The 18,693-nt window shown below is 48.2% G+C and overlaps 1 long non-coding RNA gene and 2 other non-coding genes across 3 annotated transcripts; 1 reads left to right on the forward strand and 2 right to left on the reverse strand.

Moving 5' to 3' along the window:
• Nucleotides 1-8,651: 8,651 nt before the first annotated feature.
• Nucleotides 8,652-8,842, forward strand: LOC141569101 (U2 spliceosomal RNA). Its single transcript, XR_012492499.1, has one exon. It is a non-coding gene; the product is annotated as a U2 spliceosomal RNA (small nuclear RNA).
• Nucleotides 8,843-9,981: 1,139 nt separating this feature from the next.
• Nucleotides 9,982-13,532, reverse strand: LOC141568904 (uncharacterized). The gene is made up of 2 exons (XR_012492202.1): nucleotides 13,023-13,532; nucleotides 9,982-10,728 (listed from the first exon to the last, which is right to left on the reverse strand). It is a non-coding gene; the product is annotated as an uncharacterized LOC141568904 (long non-coding RNA).
• LOC141569103 (U2 spliceosomal RNA) lies at nucleotides 12,776-12,966 on the reverse strand. Its single transcript, XR_012492501.1, has one exon. It is a non-coding gene; the product is annotated as a U2 spliceosomal RNA (small nuclear RNA).
• Nucleotides 13,533-18,693: the final 5,161 nt, after the last annotated feature.

Raw genomic sequence — 18,693 nt, forward strand, 5'->3', positions numbered from 1 at the left:
GTGTTCAGACTATAGCAATCCCCTTCTAAGAGAAACCAAATTAGCAGAAGATGGCCTGATACACACAGATCTGAACAGTGATCATGGGATGGGGAAGCCTGAAGAGTCATGTCAGGTACAGGCTAAGCACGTTCTATATTGTTTCTCATTCAGTCATTCAACAAGTATTTTATCAAGTGTCACGTACGTGTCCGTGCCGAGCACTGTCCTAGGTGCTCAGGATAGAGCAGCAAACAAAATCTCGACCATCAAAGTGAGAAGCAAACAAGCCACTAAATGTATATTTGTGAATATACCTATGTGTCTGTGTGTATCTGTCTAATATCTCTAGATCCGTCTGTGTATATGTCTATATCTATATGTCTCTATCTATGCCACATGATGATTATGGGTGTCCATAATGACTTGGCAGCCACCGGAAAAATAAAGCCAGGTAAAGTGCGATGTGAAGCGAGCGGGAGAGTGCCTGGCATGGGGAGGGGAAGATTTTCCACCGCACTATAAGATGAATATTATCTGTTTTCTCCAGAGTGCACTTATTAAGGGATGCCTGTATGCTTGGCATTTCCATGTGTAGCTTCACAAGGACCCTAATCAGAGAAGTGTCAGTTATCATCATCCCTATTCTACAGTTTAAAAAACCTGAGGTCCCACCTGGTTAACAGGCGGCTTCAATTCAAATCCTGACCTTGCATCATATTAGCTGTGTGACCTTAGGCAAGTTGCTTAGCGTCTCTGACCTTCAGTCTATAACATTGCTGTCCACTAGAAATACGTGTCGCGTATGTAGTTTTTAATTTTCTAGTAGCCACATGAAAACAAAACACAACAACAACAAAAACCCAGAAACCAGTGAAACTAGGTTTTATAATTTAACTCTATCCAAAATATTGCTTCAGTGTGTAATCAATATAAAATTATTGCGATATTTTACATTTTTTACTACTAAGTCTTGAAAATCTCATGTGTATTTTACACTTACGGCCCCTCTCAGTCAGGATTAACGCCGTTTCCAGGACTCAATAGCTACATGTGGCTGTTGGCTGGGACAGCGTAGGTCTATAGAATGGGGATGATAACATGGTGGGGATTAGAGTGGAGTGAAATGAGTGAGGCACTTGCCTTGGGCAAAAACAGTTAAGGGGGCACCAAAAAAACCCAGTAATCATGATAAGATAAATTGTATTAAAATAATATTTATCTTGTGTCGGAGCCTGCCGACGAGACGAACGGTCCCTGAAGTGGGGAGTGAGGATTGAGAAAAAAACAGACAAGAGACAAAGATGGGATCGGGAGGGCGAGCAGTTCTAATTAGACTGCAGCCCCTGCTTTATTTTCTGGCTTCCTTTTATACACACAGAAACAAGGTTACATAGAGCAGGTGAGGCAGGGGGTACAGATTTATTATGTTTATGCAAAATTTGGCCCTGACTGTCTATCTCTCTGACAATTCCTCATCCCCAGTAGGCTGGCACCTCTGTTCTTATCTTATCGGAGATCTCCTTAGCAATCTCCTTAGAGTTTGGGAGGCCAAACTCTGCTTGAAGTTACATTTTCTTAACCCTTAATGCTCCAGCTCCCTACATATCCCCCTTTTTTATTTTTTTTGAGATCGTGTCTGGCTTAGGTAGTCAGTACAGACATTCTCACTTACCTGTCATTGGATATCGATCATCAAAGCGATCGACTCCTGTCTTAGGTTGTAAAAATGCTTACTGATCATTACCCGTCATTGGCTACCGATCTCCTCTGGGGTTAGACAGGGGCAGTGGCTTTTGGTTTATTAGCCATGTGGAGCCTTATTTTGTGAATTTCTCCATAAATATCTGTGACTGTCCCGATCACAGCTTTTGTGATGCAGGGGAGGAAACATAGTATCAGGAGGATCACAACAAGTGGAATTACAAGGGGTGCCATAAATTGAAGCATTGAAGAGTACGATGGAAATACATTGTGAAAGCTAGAGACAAGCTTGTTGAGCGTCTCAGCTATATCAGTATTTAAAGGAGAGGTCTCTTGCAGTGTCAAGACCTCTTTATGAAACTGGATAAGGTCAAGAGTAACGTTTTCATGATGCCAAATGCCTAATAAGTGTTTTTTCACCTTATCCCAAGGTGTCTCAGATTGATTATATTGTTTTGCCGTCACACAGATCCAAGTGTACTCTGCATGACAAGATAACCTTGTCTTAATTTTTAGGGCTTGTACCTCCTCACCCATCCAAAATATCATCTCGTATAAGGCATCGATTTTTGCGCTTAATTTTTGATCTATGAGTTCTTGCGTACCTAAAGCAGTGGATACATTTTTAGACAATGAGTTTACATAAGCAGCTGTTTTAACAGTCTGGGATAGAGAAACTGCCGCCGTTACAGAGGAGGCTATGAGCACAATTAAAGCAGTTATCCCAGCTATAATAAGCCCTACGGCTCGAATTGGTCTTGAAAGAGCCGCTTCTAACTTTACTATTACTTGATATCCTTTGTCAGAATACCATTCTTCAGACATGTTAACAGGTAACATCACAAAGGAAGGTTGATGTAATACCATGACTCTCTGTTTTTTGGGGAGCCATGTGACACAACTACTAAGTTTACAGTTTATACAAGAAACATTGAACTGAGAATTATCTATAACATGAATGGTGACATTGCCTATCAAAAGTACATGTGGAGGTCTGACACAAGCAGTAACATTTTCTTGTCTAATAGTAACTTTACTGGAGGGGGTTTTAGTTGCCAATTCCACGGCATCTAATGCTCTTGCTATTTTCCAAATATGATGTTGGGGATAGGAATCAGCCCACCATAGGCCTGCAACTATTCCCAATTGTCCAGGGTTTTGATGTGTCCCATTTCCTCCAGACCAGTCTATGAAGGATCTATTAAACCCTGGGATGGGATACCTCCAGGGTTCGATGTAACAGTCTCTCCATAATGCAGTTTTGTTGCTTGTACGCTTTTCTTTTTCACAAGGATCTACAGTCTGAGGAGGAATTACAGAAGAACTAGCATTAGTCCCTTCAGGAGGTAGAGTCACGATGACCCTTTGAGTAGCTCCCTCAATGGATCGTGCACGAACAGGGAGGCATCCTGTGAAGTTATTATTCATAGCGCCCTGAGAGAAGCAAATGGGTAGTCCTGTACCATATCCAGAATAGTTGTAAGGTACGGAGGTCAAGTCAGGAACAGCATAGGGACGCGGTAGCAAAGCAGTGTCGTTGATCCCGACAAGTACCTGGGGTCCTTCCCAAACGGTGGGATGCAAGAGGGGGGGATCAGGGATGTAAGCCCAATACCTGGTTCCATCAACTGAGGTCAGGACTGTCAAGACTCCGAGTAGGATCTGCAGCAAAACGCACCAGCCTTTCCGGCAGCCACCGTGCTCCTCCATTATCCTGTGAATAAACACAAACATGTCCTCGTCCCCATATGAGGACTGGATCTGGCCCATGCCAGTTATTGTCAAGAGGGTCCCTCCACTTTACATATGCGTAATCATGTTGAGTAGTGGGATGCCACAAGCGATCTGCAGCAGATCTGCCCCGTGCATCCAAATTTAAAAAATTTAAAATAAATAAAGTATGATTTAAGATTGTATGTGGAGAGACAGGGTAGGTCTCCCCCTTTTTTATTTTTTTTAGTTGGGCTTTTAGCATTCTATGAGCACGTTCAACAATTCCTTGTCCTTGTGGATTATAAGGAATACCCGTTTTGTGTGTGATGTTAAATTGAGAGCAGAAGTGTTGAAACCCTTTACTGGTATATCCAGTACCATTATCTGTTTTAATTATTTCTGGAAGGCCCATAGCAGAGAAGCAATGCAAGCAGTGATTAATAATATGTTTCGTGGCTTCTCCTGTCTGGGCCGTAGCCATGAGAAATCCAGAGAAGGTATCTATGGTGACATGTACATATTGTAATTTTCCAAAACTAGGGACGTGTGTAACGTCCATCTGCCATAATTGATTGGGCGTGATACCCCGAGGGTTAACTCCTAAATGTGGCACAGAGTGATGTACAGGACAGATAGGGCATTGTTTTACAATCTGTCTGGCTGTTTCTTTTGTAAGCTGGAATTGTTTTTGTAGACTTCGACTGTTTTGGTGGTGTAACTTGTGTGATTGTTCAGCCAATTCAACGTTAGTTAGGGCCACCAATTTTGTGAGCTGATCTGCTGTGGTATTGCCTTCAGTGAGGGGGCCAGGTAGCCCGGAATGGGCCCGAATGTGTCCAATAAAGCAAGGATTTGTACGTTGTCTGATAAGAGTTTGGATTTGAATGAACAGCCCCTGAATTTCATTATTTTGAGTTTTAATGGATGCTATAGTTTCAAGTTTATCTACTGATTGAGCTACATAGTAGCTATCAGTATACAAATTAAAAGGAACTGAGTGTAAGGTTTGAAATACAGCACTGACAGCCCGTAATTCAACTACTTGAGCTGATGCTGGAGGTGATGAAATTACATGTGGTTGATCACCAATAACATAGGTAGCTCTTCCATTAGAGGAGCCATCAGTAAAAACAAGAACAGCATTTTTAATGGGTTGTTGCTGAACAATCTTAGGAAAGATAAAGGCATGTGTCATAGCAAAATGCAGTAATTTGTTGTTTGGGTAATGTATACCAATTTTTCCTGAAAAATTAGCAAGTGCAATGCCCCAAGTGTTAGAATGTTGAAACAGCCAGTCTTTTTGCTGCATAGTAAAGGGAACTGTAATGGTTTGTGGCTCTCTTCCAAAATATTTAATTGATTCTCCCCGACATAGCTGAACTAACAGCGCTACAGCTTCATGATATGGACTTAACACTTTCAAGGGAGAAACAGGGAGATGGATCCATCTTAGCGGTCCTTTTTGCCAAATAACTGCTGTTGGGGTAAGGTTTGTGGGTAAAATATATGCCTCCCAGGGTTGGGTATAATCTACATATAATATTTGTTGTTCATTTATGGCAGTTTCTACTTTACCTAAAGCTTTTAGTCCCTCTTTAGTCATCTCGCGGGGAGAAGTAGGATCAGCTTCCCCTCGTAAAATGTTAAACAAAGGTTGTAAATCTCCGGTTGTTAACCGCAACTGAGGTCTAATCCAATTAATGTCTCCCAGTAGCTTTTGAAAATCATTTCAAGTTTTTAAACAATCTCGCCGGATTTGTATTTTTTGAGGCACAATGGCCTGAGGCATTAAACAATATCCCAGATAAGAGTAAGGAGGCACTTGTTGAATTTTTTCTGGGACTATAACTAGCCCATAATTGTGGAGTTTTTTATGTAAATGAGCAAAAGCAGCAAGCAACTTTGGTTCACAAGAGTGGGCAAGAAGTATGTCATCCATGTAGTGGATGATGTAAATATCTGGAAATGCCCTTCGGGTAGGTTCTATTGCAGCTGATACAAATTTTTGACATAATGTAGGGCTATTAGCCATTCCCTGAGGTAGCACTAGCCAATGATATCTCTTAAAAGGTTCTTGTAAATGAACAGAAGGAACACTGAAAGCAAATCTAGGGCAATCATTAGGATTTAACGGTATGGTGTAAAAACAGTCTTTCAAGTCCAAAACAATTTTATATGTGTTTTTTGGTATGGCTGCAGGACAGGGCAAGCCTGGCTGTAAAGCTCCCATTAATTCCATGGTTTTATTAACTTTTTGTAAATCTTGTAATAATCTCTATCTACCAGATTTTTTTTTTTTTTTTAAATAACAAAAATGGGAGAATTCCAGGGAGAATTGGAGGAAGCAATGTGTCCTTTTAAAGTTGCTCCTGTACTAGCAGCTTGTAAAATCTTTTGTAGGGGGGACTTTTGATCTATTACACCCGGTAATTGTCTGATTGTCACAGGGGCTACAACAGGGGCCTCAGGCTGTGGATCCAGCCCTGCAATCACACTTGGAGGAGAGCTTAATTGTAATCTAGGCTTCCATTCCGATTGAAATTCTAATAAAGGCCCAGTCTGCCGAGCCTGAACTAATTGCATTTGAACAGAGAGGGAAGTGAGTGCGGCTTGTAATCTTTGCACTTCTGCTTCCAAGGGGGATTGGTTCCCTTTCTCTTTGTCTCTAGGTTTATCGGTGGAGGTCGTTTGTTGGACCACCCCAACAAATTTTTCAGGGTCATGATAATGAGCAGCCGCTTCCTCTAAGTCCTGCCCGTCTTGGGGGGTCAGTTTATCATCCTCATCATATAACTGAGGACATAAAGACACAGGAGGAGCGGATGAAACAAGCTCGGTGTCGTGAGGGATATCTGTTTTAGGTGGGTCATTTCCAGAGTATCTAATTCCTTCCTGCCTAGGGTCAATCACATCCCTAACTAATTCCATTAGGAAAAAGTATCTACTGGTACTTTAGAGGGTCCATGAGCATCATAATATCCCTGTAAACGCTCTCTCACCTTTTCCCAAGTTTCTAAGTTTACAGTCCCTTCTTCTGGGAACCAGGGACATACTTGTATTACAAACTCTAAGAATCGAAGCAACTGTGCTTCACTGGTTTTAATTCCTCTAGTTTTTAGCATGCTCCTTAACATGTGAGTAAACAGCCTTTTACTGTTACCCTGTCCCATTTTATTTTACTCTCGACAATGGTATCTCACCGCTTTCACCAACCTTATTGGACGCGTCTCACTTGCAAGCGGAGTCCTTCACTTCTGATTCCCCAGTATTCAGGCCCCTTTTCGGGCGCCACTTGTCGGAGCCTGCCAACGAGACGAACGGTCCCTGAAGTGGGGAGTGAGGATTGAGAAAAAAACAGACAAGAGACAAAGATGGGATCGGGAGGGCGAGCAGTTCTAATTAGACTGCAGCCCCTGCTTTATTTTCCGGCTTCCTTTTATACACACAGAAACAAGGTTACATAGAGCAGGTGAGGCAGGGGGTACAGATTTATTATGTTTATGCAAAGTTTGGCCCTGACTGTCTTTATCTCTCTGACAATTCCTCATCCCCAGTAGGCTGGCACCTCTGTTCTTATCTTATCGGAGATCTCCTTAGCAATCTCCTTAGAGTTTGGGAGGCCAAACTCTGCTTGAAGTTACATTTTCTTAACCCTAAATGCTCCAGCTCCCTACAATCTTGATTACTGAAGAGTTTTTAGGGGGACACTCCACTAACCAACCGGCCCCCCGCCCCAGGCGAGTACCTCACTGGCTTCACCCTAGTCTTGGCCCTAGAATGATGACGAGGAGGAGGAGGAGGAGGAGATGAAGACTGTCTACCTCATAGCCCTGTCGAGTGAGTTAAATGAGATAATACATGTGCAGCGCTCAGCCCAAGGGCTGGCACTGAAAAGGGCTCAGGCAACACCTACGCTCAGGCTTTCTGTGTTGTAGGGTGAAATGACCGATTTCACTTACACTCATGACACCTTCTAGCTTTTCTGAGTTCAAATGAGAGAAATACAAACTCCCCAACTACACTGAAGTTCTGTCAGGAATGAGGATGGGAGAGGGAAATGCTGACTGGGCAGCCGGCAGGCAGTCTTTGCCCCAGAGGGAAATTTGTGTGGGGGTGGGGTGGGGTGGGGGAGTGCTTAACGCACTGAGTGGCCTTGATGCTCAGAGCATCCCCAGCAGTCACCTCTCCTCTCTGGTGTTCTGCCAGATCTCCCCCTGGCCAGATTCTCCCCCGTCACCCCTGGTTCCGGGCCCGTAGCCTCCTAACTGCTGCTTCTGAATCAGTCTGACCAGGGTATCGTTTATTCACTCAAAGTAGGCTCTTTCTGAGCGCCTACTACATGCGGGGCACTGGGCTGGTGCTGGGATCCAGACTCCAGACATAAGCACTGAGGGGTGACGGCCCTCAATGATCTCCGATTTCGGTGCGGGGAGATAAAAGATTGCCCCACCGGGTGGTGAGTGGTGGACTGGAAATGAATCACCGGGTGGGACGAAACACATAGGTGAGGAAGAGGCGAAGGGAAACCGCATCGCAGGCGGAGGGAGCTTGACGCGCGGAGCCCAGGATTTGGTTCACTCACAGAAGAAGCGCCGAGAGACGCGGATGCCGGAATCTCAGAGAACCCCTTCAGCTGCCCTGCCGGGGCCTCCCCATGTGACGCGCCTCCTCACCCCTCCCCACCGGCTGCCATCAGCCCGGGTCCAGAGCTGGCGCTCCCCTGACTCAGCATGAACCCCTCTTCGGACACATAAGAGGCTCGTCTCTCTGGGCGTTTCTAGTGACTGCGTCTCGGCCCCTTCCTACAGGCCGCTCGGGCCGCCGAGCCCGAATCCCGTTCGGTTCTGTCCTTTCTCTCCGTTTGCACAAAAGAGGAGCTCGACCGTCCCGCCCCCCCGCCCCCCCAGCCCCCCCAGCCCGGGGTTCCACCGTAGGCGCGCGGAGGCCGTCCCGAGGGGGCAGTCCGCCCGCCGTAGCCACGCCTCCTCGGGCGGGAAAGGGCGGGCTATGCAAACAAGAAATGGCGTTTCGCCCGAGAACGACGGGTGCAACGACAGACATACACTTTCTCTCTTAAGATACAGAGAATAAAACCAAACGAGATCGGTACCGGGGCCTACTGCTCAGTGGCTCCCATAGTACAGTACTTCCAAAGAAGCAAAGGAAGTGAGACCTCGACTGCCGGTGACCTGGCTCACCGTAGGTAGAATGTGCGCGACAGGAGGAGGGAGACGGGCGAGGGACAAGTGACAGGCATCGCTTCTCGGCCTTTTGGCTAAGATCAAGTGTAGTATCTGTTCTTATCAGTTTAATATCTGATACGTCCTCTATCCGAGGACAATATATTAAATGGATTTTTGGAGCTGGGAGATGGAATAGGAGCTTGCTCCGTCCACTCCGCGCATCGACCCGGTATTGCAGTACTTCCGGGAACGGTGCACCCCCTTCGGGGGAGAATAAGTCGCTGTGAAAAGTTAGCTTGGACTTTGCGCGGTGGGAACGGGTTGTTTTTTTGTCATGGCTGAAGTGCGCTTGCTTTCTCCGTAGCACCTTTTCGTTTTCTGGGGGCGCTCGGATTCGTTTTGGTGCCGGGCAAGATTTTCTCTGATGCCGCCGGCGGTGGTTGGAGGGAGGGAGGAGGCCGTTCTGTACGTGCAGTTGAGTTTGAGCTGTATTTCATGGACAAAATTTTGTGCGGAGGGGAAGTGATCAGATCTCTCGTTTTAAAAAATGTTGTACTAAATTAAAGCAGGTATCATAACAAATAAGAGACTCTTGGCATTCAACCTTACGGTTTAGTAAGGGAGTGACTAATTTTAAGTGCTCTTTATACTGATCACACTTACTAACAAGTATGTTGTCTCTGTCTTCTTTTTTATTGGCAAAAACAATAACTATACCTGCAGTATCATTTTGTACCCAGAATCCGTCAGAGCGCTATGGTGAATTGGGGTCCCACAGTTTAGTGCCGGCCTAGCTAGCTGGTGGAATCCAGGGAGTACCCCAACAAATATTTGGCCTCCGAGGCTATTCTGGGTTCTGGGTACATGGTCTCCAACAGGCGCGGGCCCCTCTAGGTTTATGGAATTGAGGGGAGGGAATGACACACGAAGGGATCTAGGACAAACCCGCCTTTTAGTGATGTGGTCACTGGGGAGGGAGGCCTGGATTGGGGCTGGGAGGTCTTGGTGGGAGGCAGAGGGCTAGTGAGAATAGGCCTCCCTCCCTGGTGCCCGTGTGGGGTTTCAAAGTCAGCCTCGTGAGAGGTGGCAGGGGGCGGGAAGCAGCTTGGAAGAGGAGAGGCCCTGTGTGTCCTTGGCAGCTTCCAAATATAGGCGCTTCGCTTGGATTCTCCCACCCCGGCCCTGCTAGCCTTCTCCCTCATTAGGAAAGAGGGATTTCCAGATGGCTGGGGCAGGTAGTGGGGCAGAAAAGGGGCAAAGCATGCTGCCCACAGCTCCTGCTTATGTGTTGTTCCCGAGAGCAACCCGAGTGTGGACCTGCGTGGTGAACCATGTCCTCCAGGCCGTGGCTAAGTATACGTGAATGGGGGGGGGGGGGAAGAGAGAGGAGGGACGCACTAGAGAGGGGCTAATTAATTTATTAGCAATATCTAATCAACTTAGCAATATACAATAGCAAAAGACAAAGACAATAGAATGTGCTAATGACAGAAAGTAAAGGTGGTGAAGACTAAACTATATACATTAATAACAATGTCATGTCAAAGGAGCATACATACATGTAAGTTTAAGAGAACCCAATGCATGTTTACTATTGATCAAAAATCACTTGGCTAAGTACACAAATAACATCAATAAGGAGTATCCAAAAGCAATAATAAGTTTTATAGGATAGTAACTATTACAGTAGATGCCAAAAGCTCACCAAACCACAGGAAAAACAGCACTGGAAAAGTCACAAATCAAAACCTGGGCAGGTCTGTAACAGAGAAACTCAGGCATCTCCCACTGCTGCTTGCTAGTTCCCAAGAATGTTGCTGTGGTTGTCGTTGCTGGAAGTGAGGACGTCCCTTGATGTTACTAGCTATAAGCTGCAAGGTGCATACAAGCTTCCAAACTGCTAACAAGTTCTCCAGAATGTTGTTGCTGTTGCCGTTGTTGTTGTTGTTGTTCCTGGAAGTTAGGGCATCTTCTGATGTTGCAAGCTGCAAGCTGCATACAAGCTTCTAAAATGTTAACCAGTTCTCAAGAAGGCTAGCCGTAGAGAACAACACTGGAGAGGTCGGGAATCAGCCAGACCTCACCAGGTCCGCGGGTCCGCGGCTGGAAGTCAGACATCCCCTGGTGTAAGCTGCATGTTGCTGAAAGTCTTTTTATGTTGGAATGATGAAGAATCACCAATGAAAAATGGCCAAATGATGAAAAATTAATAATTACACTGCCAACTGAGGTGTGTTTTATATATTTTCTCAGATGTACCTTAGAGCCAAGTTTCTTGTTCTACCTCCCCCTCTGGGAATGGCCATTCCCGGAGGGTCTGGCAGTTACTGATATGCATGCTGCCCATCTGGTCGAAGGGCCGATTCATGCAGATAAGCGACAAGGCCTGGCAATGTGCTTGTCACATCATCCTGATATAACTTAGCTACTTCTTCACTTCATCTGCTGATGTGGGCGAAACAGACAGAAAGCAACATCATCTCGTATCTCCCCTACTCGGGGGGATGAGACCAAAGGGGGAATTCTCTCAACCCGATCATAGAATTTTTTTTAACCCTAAACTAACTATCACCTCACAAGCACAGGCAGAACAGTAGCTTCATCTCACATCTCCCCTGCTTGGGAGAATGAGACCAAACAGAAAAGTATCCCCATCTCATGTCTCCCCTCCTCGGGAGAATGAGACCAAAGGGGGAATTTACTCAACCCCTGATCACAGCACAGAAATCACCTCACATGTAGGAACAGATAAAAGCTAATACACAAAAGCTCACATCAACCAATGAAGGCGAATTTTCCTCAACATCTACCCTACAATACCTGACTAATAAGTTGCTGCTGATGTCATCTCTCCAGTGTAGGGTGTTTGTTCATTCACCCCCATAACCGTCGAATGGGAATCCCTCCCTATGTTCCTGCATTTGCCCTCTTGATTCTTTTTGCTATTTTTAATTTCACCACCTGTATGGTGAGAGCTCAGGGCCCCTTTTGTCTGCCACGGCACATTGACGACTAGGGGAAACAGCTCAGATCGAAGCGCAAACCCCACTACGGAGACCTGACTGACTGCTCTACTCCAGAGGGCTACCTCAAGTGCCCCAGGACATAGGGAGGGCACTGCCTAGTACCACCATCGCCAGTAGAGACAAAAAAGGAAGTGTCCACCACTGAAGCTATCATTTAAGTGACTCTTCCCCATCCATGCCTTCCCTGTTCCTGTTGTAGGTAGGAACTGCTATTTGAGTCACGAGTTAGAAATCTCCACTTCGTCTGACACTCTCTAGGTCCCTGGCTTCCAGAGAGACCTGCCAGGCACTGCTGATTCTTCCTCTATGCTGTCTCCCTCATTCATTTTCCAACTGTGAGACTGACTCACTGTCACAATCCTGGCTCAGGACTTCATCTCTAGCCTGAAATATTGCTGTTGACTCAGGCTTCTGTATCCCCAAACATACATGCTACACATTATTTACAGATCAGCCATCTTGAATCACACCTCTAATCCCACTCTCCTGAATTGTCTCCAATGAAGCTCAAACTATTTAACTTGGATACAGGATTTCCTTGTCTTCTCCTCAGTATAGCTTCTGAGCCCTCAAATTCCAATCTGTTCTCTGTACCTATGAGCTTGGTTTGTTTTTTTAGATTCTACATGTGAGATCATACAGTATTTGTGTCTGGCATACACTAGGTTGTGTCTCTAGCTTGGCTATTATAAATAATGCAAACAATTTTATCCTTATAAATTTTAGAATCTCATACTACAAAGGAGACAGAGACAACGTATACTTGTTAGTAAGTGTGATCAGTATAAAGAGCACTTAGAATTAGTCACTCCCTTACTAAACCGTAAGGTTGAATGCCAAGAGTCTCTTATTTGTTATGATACCTGCTTTAATTTAGTACAACACTTTTTAAAACGAGAGATCTGATCACTTCCCCTCCGCGCAAAATTTTGTCCATGAAATACAGCTCAAACTCAATTGCACGTACAGAACGGCCTCCTCCCTCCCTCCAACCACCGCCGGCGGCATCAGAGAAAATCTTGCCCGGCACCAAAACGAATCCGCGTGCCCCCAAAAAACGAAAAAGTGCTACGGAGAAAGCGAGCGCACTTCCAACCATGACAAAAAAACAACCCGTTCCCACCGCGCAAAGTCCAAGCTAACTTTTCACAGCGACTTATTTTCCCCCGAAGGGGGTGCACCGTTCCCGGAAGTACTGCAATACCGGGTCGATGCGCGGAGTGGACGGAGCAAGCTCCTATTCCATCTCCCAGCCCCAAAAATCCATTTAATATATTGTCCTCGGATAGAGGACGTATCAGATATTAAACTGATAAGAACAGATACTACACTTGATCTTAGCCAAAAGGCCGAGAAGCGATACCTGTCCCTTGTCCCTCGCTCGCCACCCTTCTCCTGTCACCCATATTTAAGTCACGGTGAGCCAGGTCGGTAGCAATCGAGATCTCACCTCCCGAGTATTTTGACACATACATAGAACACATTAGACCCTGTGCAGGTTTTTTTTTTATTTTCTACGTTTTTAAGTGAAGTTTTATATCCGCTTGGCACGGCGGCTAACGCGCCACTGTAATTTGCATGCCCCGCCTTCTCCGCGCGGGTACACTTACCGGCGCGGGGCTATCTCCCCGCTTCCTCCTGACAACTTCTGCGCGCAGGAGCGGAAACTGGGCTGTGTGTGGCCGGGCTCCTGGTTGGTACAAGCTCTCGCGAAAAGACAGAACCGAGGGGAATTGGGCGCCTGCGAACCGAGCTGTCGGTGGACGCCAGTTGGAGCAGAGAGGTCCGAGTACCGAAGGAAGCCGTCGGGTCATCGCTGTGAGGACAAGAGAGTCCCCGGGGCTGGCTCGGTCAAGGCCGAGGACTCAGCCGAGAAGCGCCCGTCGGGGGTCGCCTGCCTGTCAGGGGCTGCAGAGAAAAGTTGGTACCCGAGATCAGGCCCTGCGAGGGCTGACTCCCTCCCTGGTCGTCAGGACACCCGCGCTGCCCTGCCGGCAGGGCACTTGGGCAAACTCCTTCACCTCCCGAGCCTTATAGTGCCCCCAGCTGAGAAGTGGGAACCTTAAAGCCTACCTTGTGGGATTGAGCGAGCATAAGCGGAGCTAATGAGGCCACCTGGGTTTAGTCGTCTAGAATGTGGGTCCCAGTGTCCGACGAGGTTCCGGTGAAGGGGTCACGGCTGTGACACTGCAACAACTGAGCCTGTATTGTATTGCCTTGCCTGTGGACAGTACACTAGGAAACATTTATTGTCTGTGCTAAGCGCTTTCCTCCTGTCAAACTTGCAAAGTTTAGCTACAGATGGAGTAGTTGAGACCCAGAGGCTAAGCAACTTGCCCCAAACCACACGGCTGGTTAATGGAAGAGGCCAAATCCTCCTATGAAGCCGAGAGCGTGGGGCCTGGGGCCTACAAAAGGCCCGACTACGAGACCAAGTATTGCTGAGCCGGCCTCGCAGGTCTTGGGTCTGCAGAGATAGGAGCCAAGCCGTCCGGTGCGCGGCTCAGAGCAAAGACTTGGAATGCCTGGGCTCTTAACCTAGGTCTACCTCTTAACGACCTAGTGTGTGACCTCGTGCTTGACTGGGCCTCCTTGCCTAACCCTCTGCCTTCAAGATATCATCTGTAAGCTGGAGAGGATGAGATGAGAAATTATTAGACGTAGTCATTAGGAATAATGGGACATGTCTGACATACCGTGGACCTGTAAGAACCAACACAAGGGAAAATGATCTCAGGCAGGTCACCTCTCCGTAGCTTAGCCTCTCCATCTAGAAAATGAGAATACTAACTGCTGGCGTACAGTCCTGTGCTCAGTCTTCCCTCATCCACCCAGGGCCCCCGTTCTCCGTTACCTGCCTTTACTTGACCCCATGGCACGTATCGTCTGACATTTTGTACATTTACTTGTTCGTTGCCTTTTGGCCTAATAGCCTGTAAGCTCCAGAGCGGGGATCTTTGTCTGTATTGTCCACGTTTATATCTCCACTGCCTGGCGTATACTAGATACTAAGTGGTTTGGGGTTGAGTAAATGATTGACTTAATATTAAATAATGATATTTGTATGTGTAGAAAGTGATTAGCAGACCTCCGGGCTTGTGGTAGTTATTATGACCCTCACTGTGTTTCGCTGCCTTTATGGCCGCTTCCAAGTTTATTGGGCCGTCTTGTGCTCACCGTTGTAGTCACACAACAGCCTAGCCAACTGTTTCCCCATGTCTTTTCTTAAGGAAAGAAGAGTCTGTGAGACTGTGCCTTTCTGGGTCTTTGTTCCATCCTTATGTTTACACCTTATGTCTAGTCTCCAAAAGATGGTTTGCAGCTAAAGACGGGTAAGATATCTCACGGGAGATACAACCTAAGCCAGGTGGAACTGAGTGGGGACCCCAATGAGCTGCCTTAGAAAAATATGGGAAGGGGCCTTTTCCCTGGCACCTGTTTGTGAGAGAAGTTACGAAAACAACAAAGATCAGTTCTCTCCACTTAGCTCCACGGAACTTACAAACTAGGAGACTTGACCCTTCTGACCCTGAGAAGGTACATACCTTAATTAGGATATTGTGGGACCTTGTGCTTCAGCTATTGACTGACAAAGGGTGATTGAGATAAATATTTTTCTGTTATGATGTGTGAGTTTCAGAGACTGTGTACGAAACAATGTTGCTTTCTCTTGTTTTTGCATACCTATTCAATAAAAACCCCCAGTCTGCCATATTCTGGGCTCCAGTCCTCTGAGAATGAGAGACCCCTGGCCTTAGGAGAGATTTAACTGCATTAAGTCTCTGTTTGTTTCTTTCTAAAAAACTTAACCCAAACCGCCCCTTCTCGCACCCTCACTGCCCATGTTGCACTGGACGCAACATCTGGCGCCCAATGTGGGGCTCGAGAAGGGAAGGACGAGTATGAGTCGTAAGGATCTGCAGACACAGTGAAGGGACTCCAAGAATCCTCCGCGGCAGCTACCTGGGGTAAGGAGGTAGTCTATGGACTTGGAGAATTTAACCAGGTGTTGTGCGGGAGATCCTGCTCGCTGCGCCATTTGTCATGCGCGGCGGCCTGCGGGTTCTCTGCTCCCGCTCCCCACACAAGAACGCAGGATATGGTGAGGCCAAAAAGGAACACCCACGGAGCCATAGGTAGGGGAGTCATACCACTATGGTCTCACTGGAGGCTGGGTTCACTGGACGAGCGACCTGCTGTCCGTTTTTCTGCCAACCAACCGACAACTCTCCTCCACTCTCCTCGGCTCTCCTCGGCTCTCCTCAGCTCTCCTCGGCTCTCCTCCACTCTCCTCGGCTCTCCTCAGCAATCCTCGGCTCTCCTCGGCTCTCCTCAGCAATCCTTGGCACTCCTCGGCTCTCCTCCACTCTCCTCGGCTCTCCTCAGCAATCCTCGGCTCTCCTCCGTAGCCGCAGCAGTTACATCAGCAGCCAATTGGCCAACTGGTCACAGCCGACGGCCAACCAGCCCCAGCCGACGGCTATCCACTACCCGAGCCAGCACCCCTCCACGTGAGGCCGAGAGCCTATAAACTACTTTCTGGGGCTCTGTCCCCACACTCCACCCCTACAGGGTCTCGCCTCACAATCTACGCAACAAGCGTCTTCCGCGAGGGTCCCTGTGCCATATTAGCCTACTGACACCTACGGACGAAAAGAAACGGTAGTCTTAGGAACCAACAATGGCAAATCCCTTCCATCTGGGAGGATACATGCTAGCTTTTTGTCCTGGGAAAGGAGGGTCGCTGCCACTGGCACCTTTCCCGGTTTGTGGTACCAGACCTTTATGGCAGTGCTTGCGGTCCCTTGCATAGTTTCAACATGTAACAGAACAGGGGACCCCATAATAGACCATAGTGAGAGCACGTAGTTTCCTCGCAAAATCATCCCGGTATCGGGACCTTTGTATACTGCAGTCACTTGCGGTGGCCACTCAGCCACCACCAGTGGCGACACTTGCAAATCATGAGTCAAACCGGCCCCCATGGGGCTATCAGGCCCAACCATCGACAGTGGGGGCTTTTGACCTGCCAGGGCCAAGTCCATTGCTGCCGTTGCCCTGCTTTCAAGCATGTGGGTGCTGGCAGCAAAATGTTCCCATTTCTGCCGTAGCCTGGCTTTAACAGAGTCTCACTGGTGGTAACTTGTAATTGAATGGGAGCGGCCGTTCGATGTAGCAGAGCTTCTACTGGTGCGGGCCCTCCCTTCCGTGGTCTCTCATTCAGGACTCTCAGGACGTCCCATAGACGCGAGGCCCAGTCACGCATCGTGGGAGGGTGTTTCGACACCCGGAGACCTTGCTTCAAAAGGCCATTATAGCGTTCAATCATGCCAGCTGCTTGTGGATTGTACGGGGTGTGAAATAACCATTGCACGTCCATCCTGGCAGCCCAGCGCTGCACTTCTTGCCCCGTAAAATGGGTACCCCTGTCACTTTCAATGACCTGGGGGCGCCCATAAAGGGCGCACAGCCATGTAAGGGATCCCTGTATGCTGCTGATCCGCAGCCGGACAGGGCCAAGCAAACATCAACCCCGTAGCAGTGTCCAATGCTGTAAATGCGTATATCGCATTGTGGGCCTTAGGCAGGGGTCCAATGTAATCCACTTGCCAGCGAGTGAGGGGCACCCTCCCTCGCGTAATCTGCTGTGTCTCCCAGGGGAGCCTCCGCCTTTGGGGGCTGTCCTGGGCACAGACGGCGCAGTCATAGCAGGCATCTCATATCTCCTGCCATTTCAAAGACAGGCCCCCGCGTCTGCTCACCTGCCACATGGTTCGGCTTCCAGCGTGCTGCAATTTCCTATGCAGCCAGTGAGCCACATCAGCGGCAGGAGCCCGCTCTAACCATCGGACCCGTGCTAGGGCGTCTGCTTCATCATTACCTGGGGACACTAAGGGGAGTGACCTGTGACATGCATTAAGGTCACCTCCTTTGTCTGCCCTAGGTCCCAGAGGTCCTGCCACATGGCTTGACCCCACAGTGGACGGTGTCCCACCAACCAGTTTTGGTGTTTCCATGTAGGGAGCCACAACGTTAGGCCCCGGAACACCGCCCAGCTGTCAGTGCAAATAACTAGGGGCCCAGGCTCGTGGCTGATTACCATCCACACAGCCCGTAATTCAGCCACTGGCTACTCTGGCCCGTCCCAGTATCAAACCAAATGGTGTCTGTTTTGGGCTGCACACCAATAGCCGGCCAAACAGCTGCAGCTCCTCGGCTAGAACCATCAGTAAACCAGGCATCCTCAGGTACTGGGGACTGTCCTTCTTTGTAGGGCGAGGGCTCCAAGTCCTCCCCTCTAGGCAGAGCACTTGGCTCAGCCTGGGCTACAAGCTCCACAGGCCCCAGGACCTGTTGTAGCTCTGTGCTCAAAGGGCTTGAACTAAGGGTGCTACGTTGCTCCAAGTAGGCACCCCACTTGGCGAGGGTGGTGGTCTGTGCCACCCCCGTTTTGGGTCCCTGGGTCCATGTACGGACCCACCCCTGGACAGGATAGGTTGTTCGAACCAACACGTGTGCCGTTCCTGTGATGGCTTCTGTGGCCACTAGGGCTGCATACACAGCAGCCAGCTGTTTCTCTATTAGAGAGTAGCGGACCCCCGCTCCTTTCCATAATTGGGACCAAAATCCCACTGGCAACCGGAGACGCTCCTGCCGTTGCCGGAGGCCCCATCCGTACCCCTCTTGGGTTACGTGAACATCAAGTTCAAATGGGCGGCCGGGGTCCACTACTTGCAGAGCCTGTGCCTGCTGCACTGCCCGTTTCGTGGCAACGAAGGCTTGCTCTATAGCCTCTATCCAATCCCATGAGGCACCCTTTTTTTATCATATTGTACAAGGGCCTTGCCATTTGTGCTAAATGGGGTACAAACGCCCGCCAATATCCTAGCAGACCCAAATATGTCTGCAGTTGAGAGACCTCGGTCGGCCGGGGAAAGGCTTGTATCTTATCAATGATTGCCTCAGGTATAACCTTTGTCTTACCCGACCACACAACACCCAAAAACTTGACGGATAAGCCAGGGCCTTGGACCTTTTCCTCATTCACCGCCCAGCCACGTGACTTCAGGTGGCGGAGAACAGAGGGA

This window comes from Rhinolophus sinicus, linkage group LG15 (assembly GCF_036562045.2).
Source record: "Rhinolophus sinicus isolate RSC01 linkage group LG15, ASM3656204v1, whole genome shotgun sequence".
Lineage (NCBI taxonomy): Eukaryota > Metazoa > Chordata > Mammalia > Chiroptera > Rhinolophidae > Rhinolophus > Rhinolophus sinicus.